At 35.8% G+C, this 6,698-nt stretch overlaps 1 non-coding gene across 1 annotated transcript; it reads left to right on the forward strand.

The window, feature by feature from the left end:
* The first annotated feature begins 2,102 nt into the window (after positions 1–2,102).
* On the forward strand, positions 2,103–2,209 carry LOC113705155 (small nucleolar RNA R71). The gene has a single exon (XR_003451802.1). It is a non-coding gene; the product is annotated as a small nucleolar RNA R71 (small nucleolar RNA).
* The last annotated feature ends 4,489 nt before the right edge of the window (positions 2,210–6,698 follow it).

The following is a 6,698-nucleotide window of genomic DNA, read 5'->3' on the forward strand; positions in this document are numbered from 1 at the left end:
CTTTTTTGTACTCAATTGGTCATCCTTGCCTTCAATTGCCAACCCTACATTACAAAAACAACAATTTAGCTAAAACATTGATTCAAACCACAAAATCACACCAAGTTAACAAATATAACCTAAATATCGGGTTGCCTCCCAATTAGCGCTTTTGTTTATAGTCGTTGGCTCGACTGAAAAAGTTGAATCACTTTAGAGCATTTAGAGAGAGATTTTCTCCCCATGGGTCGAAACTCCCGAGCCAATCCACCATGTGGTGAACCATGCATTGATCTTCATAGTCCAATTTCCTCAAATGCCAAGGAGGAATATTAGACTTGTCATAGAGAGGCTCAACTTCACCTTGGAGTGGATTCTGCTTGTCTTTTCTGAATTGGCTCAACTTTTCACCATTTTCTTCATGGAATGGCGAATTTATTAAGCCAACTTCCATCCTTATCTTCTTCTCCTTTGTTCCTACACCATGAAAGTTAGTACCAAGGACATTTATAAATTTAACTTCTTCGGTCCTTTCTTGGTTAACCTTTTCATCATATGGCATATTAGAAACAAGAGCAGTAGGCTCTATATTCCCTTCTTTATTATCCAAATTGAATTCCAATTCCTCACCATTAACCCGTAATATAAGCTTACCTTTTTCTACATCAATTATAGTTCGTGCAGTGGCTAAAAACGGTCGTCCTAGAATAATTGGCATTCTCACATCTTCTTCAATATCTAAGACAACAAAATCCACAGGTATTATAGATTGTCTTACCTTTATGAGCACATTTTCCAAAATACCCATGGGATGTGTGATTGACCGATCCGCCAATTGCAATGTAATATTGGTAGCTTTTAGCTCTTGAAGTCCCAATCTCCGAGCAACCGATAACGGCATAAGTGACACACTTGCACCTAAATCACATAAAGCATTAGAAAAATGCAATTGACCAATAGTGCAAGGAATAGAAAAACTTCCCGGATCTTTCAATTTAGGAGGGAGTTTATTCTTAATCAATGCACTACACTCTTCCGTTAATGCTATCATCTCATTATCTACAATTTTCCTCTTCTTTGACATGATGTGTTTCAAGAAACGTGCATAAGAGGGAATCTGTGTTATAGCATCAATGAAAGGAATGTTAATGTGCAATTGTTTAAACATTTTGAAGAACTTTTCAAACTCCCGATCCTGTCCATCTTTCTTCAACCTGTGAGGAAAAGGTATCACATTAGAATTTAATTTGGGATGAAGTGCATCAATATCAATGATAACATGATCATTTTGACTTTCTTGCTCCCCTTCAATTGCTTGCTTCTTGTCTTTTTCACCACCTGAATTTTCAAAATCGAATCCCTCAACCGTTTTACCGCTTCTAAGAATGATTGCATTGACATGCTCTCTCGGATTCACTTCGGTTTTACTTGGTAATTCACCAGGGTTTCTATTGTTGATCACATTGGCAATTTGACCAATTTGAACCTCCAAGTTTCTGTACATCCCAGCTAATTGGTCCAACCGCCCCTCAACTCGCTCGAATCTATCCGAAGTCACCTTATCAAGTTTTTCCACCGCGATCTCCCAACTTGGTTTAGTTTCAGCCCGTGGTTGCCTTGGTTGAAATCCCGGCGGATTGGTTGGCCTTTGTTGATTGCCTTGATCTTTCCATCCAAAGTTTGGATGATTTCTCCATCCCGGATTGTAAGTATTCGAATAGGGATTAGTTGGAGCATTTCGGTTGTAATTATTGACAAATTGTACCTGCTCAGAATCAACACACTCATTAATATCATGTTCACCTCCACAGAAAGAGCAACAAGCTACGTGTGCATTAGATGAACTTGGATCAACTCCACCTTGTCTACTTAGCAATTTCATCACATTATTCATTTGAGCACTCAGCATATTGAGAGTGTCCATTTCTATCATACCTGCGTGACGTCTCGTATTACCTCTTTCATTGGCCCATTGGTAGTTATTTGCGGCCATTTCTTCTATCAAATTCTGAGCTTCTTGGGGTGATTTACCCATTAAAGCTCCACCTGCGGCTGCATCAATAATAGTTTTAGTGGAGAAAGATAAACCATTATAAAAGGTTTGTATGATTAACCATTCCGGCAGTCCATGATGTGGACATTTCCGAAGCAAATCTCTAAACCTTTCCCATGCCTCATATAATGATTCTCCTTCCAATTGACTAAAACTAGTGATATCCATTCTAAGCTTAGCAGTCTTTCCTGGTGGAAAATACTTATTTAAGAATGCTCTTGATAAATCATCCCATCCGGTGAAAGTATTAGGAGCATGAGAGTGTAGCCAAAGTTTGGCCTTATCTCTCAATGAAAATGGGAACAATCTTAGCCTTATAGCATCATCACTAACTCCATTCATTTTAATTGTATCACAAATTTCCAAGAATGTAGCTAAGTGTGTATTAGGATCTTCTACTGCATTACCTCCAAATTGAGATTGTTGAACCATTTGGATAAGTGATGGTTTAATCTCAAAGTTGTTAGCATTTACCGTAGGCCTTACTATGCTTGTTTGAGATCCTTGTGTTCCCGGTAGAGCAAAATCTCGTAGAACTCGCCTATTTGCTTCATTTTCAGCCATTTCTTCTTCAAATGATAGTTCTATCAAAATTTCCTCTATCGGTTGCCAAATCTCTTGTTCCTCTTGCTGTTGTGTGTGCCTCCTTTGTCTACGTAGTGTCCTCTCAATTTCTGGATCGAAAGGTGCGACTTCTCGAGACTCCCGGTGCATACACTACAAACAGAAATAAGGGATATTATGCAACTTCAATGGTAAAAAAAAACTGATTATAGTATAAGATTAAATATAATCTAAAAAATAAAACTGTCTAAATTAATAAAGATGATTAGGCTCTAATATTGCCGCTCCCCGGCAACGGCGCCAAAAACTTGACGGGATTTTTACTATCAATGCAAGTTTAATTCCGATTTTACACCCGTTGGACTGCAAGTATACAGGTCGCAATTGTAGTACAAGATGTGTATCGGGTCGATCCCACGAGGAGCAATTTAAACAATTACTAAGCCCTTGTTCTCTCTATTATTTAGACTTACAATTAATCTGAGCAGAGAAAGTCTAATGCTGTAATCTACAACTCTAATATACAAATCTAGTTTAACAAATGCTGAATGCAAATAGAGAAATTTCACTTAAGGAAGATTCTAGGGATGTAGATTCCACTTATGGCATAAACTACACAAATGAATGGATTTACTTCTTGCTATTATTCTTGCTTAACCAGAGATTTATTTCCAAGATTACCAAGTCTCATTTTCATGATGAAATGGCCTAGAGCAATATAGATTTCCCTATTTTCATGGTGAAATACTACTACTACTCTGTTTTATTTCATGAAATGCTAAATAATCCACCTAAGTGTATCTCTATTTTCATGAACATACAACTCAAGCTCTACTCATGTGTTTCAATTGTTATTACCAACTCTCATTGAATAATAACACTATAAACATGCTATTGGTGATCAATCAATAACAAGTAAGAACAGCTACACAAGTAGACAAGTTAATACAAGATATAACAAGTGTAAATCACATTCAATTAGTATTATTTAGCCATAAGTTTCATCTACTCCCTAGATATAGAAAATTAGCTACTCATGAATGATTTAACAATCAAACTCACAAGTTTATTAATGCAAAACATCATGAAGTACAAGTATAAAAAAGGTAAAAGAAAGCTTAGCCAATTGAAGGTAAAGCTCTCCAATTCCTGCTATGTTCTTGTACAAGATGGTTACAAGTGAAAAACCAAATGCTTCTCTAAGAACTCTTAACTAGAGAGAAAACTTGTTGCAAGAAGGAAAACTAGCTACGTATGGTGATGCCAGGCTTTTCCCCTGTGTTTCTGCATAAAAGGTGGTAGAAATTCCATTCCTCTCACTTCATAATTTCCTCCACTCAGATTTTGTAAAAAGAAGTCAAAGATATGATGTTTCCTTTTGTCCACACTCATTTGGTCTTCTCTTTTATTGCAGAAGCATGTGCACCGAATTCCCTTGCATCTTATAGCTGGAAAGTGGTATGAACACAAGAGAATTGACTGAGTCAAATTGCAGAATTTCGGCTATAAAACGCGCCTACACAAAACGCGGCATAAACTCGCGTTTTGTCTACTCGCGTTTTCACTCTGGCCTTATTTCAACTGCGATTTTCTCCATGATAAAAGCCAAACTAGCTTTTGTGCAAAACACAAAAGTTGTAGCCCTTTGAGTTAGCTTTCCAATGCTTCAAGAATCATCCAAATCGGAGCTTTGTAGCCTGAGATATGATCGAAATACTGTCGCCTGTTCAAACCTCTGTTTTAACTTCCGACCACAGAATGCAGCTTCTGTATTCCAACGTTTTGCCCATGAAGATGGCAGAAATGGATTTCAATGTCTTCATACGAATTGTAGGTCTCTTTCTTAGCTTTAAAATGGTATAAAGATCACCTCAATCCGATAAGTGTAGCTCCAGATATGGTCAAAATACTGAAGAGTGTCAAAACTGACTTGTATTGCATTTCCTCACTTGAACGTTTTTCACTTCATTCTTCTTGTTGCCACTTGAATTCATCACCAAATCTCTATTTTTTACCTCATTTGACATCCTTTGGTGATTGAATCATCATTCCTGCATAAAAATGAAGTTTTTACCATTAAAATCAATAGAAATGCAATATTATCCACTTTTACCAAAAATATATAATTTTACCAAAAACCTCTTTATTTTATTTATAAAACTAAATAATCAACTCAAAATTAACTAATAAAATGCACTTAAAAATACGTAAAATAAACTCTTATCAAATACCCCCACACTTGAATCATTGCTTGTCCTCAAGCAATATAAAATTCTAACCATCAATGATCCAAAAAAAATTGAAAATAAACATATGTAGTATTTCAACTCCATTTCCTTGAATCAAGGTAAATAACCCTTATGTGATCTTTCCATTAAGTTCAAGTACTCATAATATCAAGCAAAGAAGAGCCAAGTATACCATAATTTTACCAATTCAACTCAACTTCTTATTTTTATCAAATTTCGCAAGCAAGCAACTCCTATAGTCAATAAAGATGCTAACTAATCTCATGATCAACTTCTTATTTTTCTTAAAGAGGGATTTAATTTACTTTTTATTTATTTATTTTATTATTATTTTTTAATATATTTTAAGGGATAAATATTACTTAAGTTGTGAAAAATGCCTTTTGACGCGAAGATCAACATTTTTAGATGCAGATCCCCGGTTACTCAACATTTCACATACTCAAGTTGCTTTGCATACTCTTAATTCAAGTACCTTTTTACGCGAATGTCGACATTTGTAGATGCCAACCCCCGGTTACTCGGTATGAGAATCATTGGAGTAGAATAACCCATTTTTTTTTATTTTTTTATTTTTTTTTTCAATATATATATATATATAATAAAATTCCCTCTAAGAGTAATCATGAGAAGAGTATGACACTTATTAACCATATTAATTTCTTATCTTATAAAATTAGATAAAAAGAAGAATTTTCATCAAATATACAAAATGTAGGCATAATTTTCTCCACTTTACTAGATATACTTTCCTATAGATGTAAAAATTATAATCACATAAAAATCATTTCCAAATTTCATGAGAAAAGAAGTATCAAAACCGCATATATTTATTTCAAAAGGATAAGTGACAAAATTTTATTTATTTGTTATAGTTAATAACATATATATGTATAAGGTTTTGGAAAAATTTTGACAGAGTCTCCCCTTAAAAGTGGACTAAAACTCCCTGCCAGCAACCACAAGAAACACCATTTAAGCACAAGAATTATATCAAACACAACTAAAACCACAAGTATCATGCATATGTCTCCCCCCACACTTAAATTACACATTGTCCTCAATGTGTAGGGAAGAACATGAAACAAAAGAAGAAAAGAAAAGAAAGAAGTACTCCCCAAGTCAATGGCTGAGATCCTTATCAGCCACTAATCACGAACCACTGTCAAAATACAAGTACCTACCACATAGAAAACAGAAAAATAAAATGAAGTTAAACATCTTAAGTTCCACAAGTTAAGATAATTAGGCAAGCAAGTTCATCAACTAAAGATAGCTTCTGCAGTGTGCCAAGTCAGTCATCCCCCTCGGCATCATCGTCATCCTCTGCATCACGATTGGGCGGTGGATGAATACCCAAATGATCTTCAATTCGGCTTAGACGATTATGGAGTACAAATGAAGATTTGTGAGTTGGGTAGAAGAGAAGAAGAAAAACGCGGCTGGAAAAATGGAAAAGTGAAGAAATGTTCTAGAAATCGCGTTTTTGAAGCAGAAAAATGAACCGAAAACGCGACTAAAAACGCGCCTTCAACGCGCGTTTTTAAATCCACGTTTTCTGCACAAATCTCGCAGAATTGAAAACGCGGTTACGTATGAAAACGCGACTTAAAGTCGCGTTTATCTGTGTCGCGTTTTCCAGTTTTGCTCAGGCGAGAAAACGCGACTTCCTCCAAAACGCGACTTCAAGTCGCGTTTTAAAGGCGCGTTTTATGTTCTGCAGGCGCAGAATTGAAAACGCGATTCTGAGAAACGCGACTTATAGTCGCGTTTCCTTGGAAAACGCATTTTCTGCTTCGATTTTTAGCAGAATTTCAACTTTTGAAAAATTACAAAAGGTACCCCAATGACTC

The sequence above is a fragment of the Coffea arabica genome, chromosome 8e (genome assembly GCF_036785885.1).
Source record: "Coffea arabica cultivar ET-39 chromosome 8e, Coffea Arabica ET-39 HiFi, whole genome shotgun sequence".
Classification (NCBI taxonomy): Eukaryota; Viridiplantae; Streptophyta; class Magnoliopsida; order Gentianales; family Rubiaceae; genus Coffea; species Coffea arabica.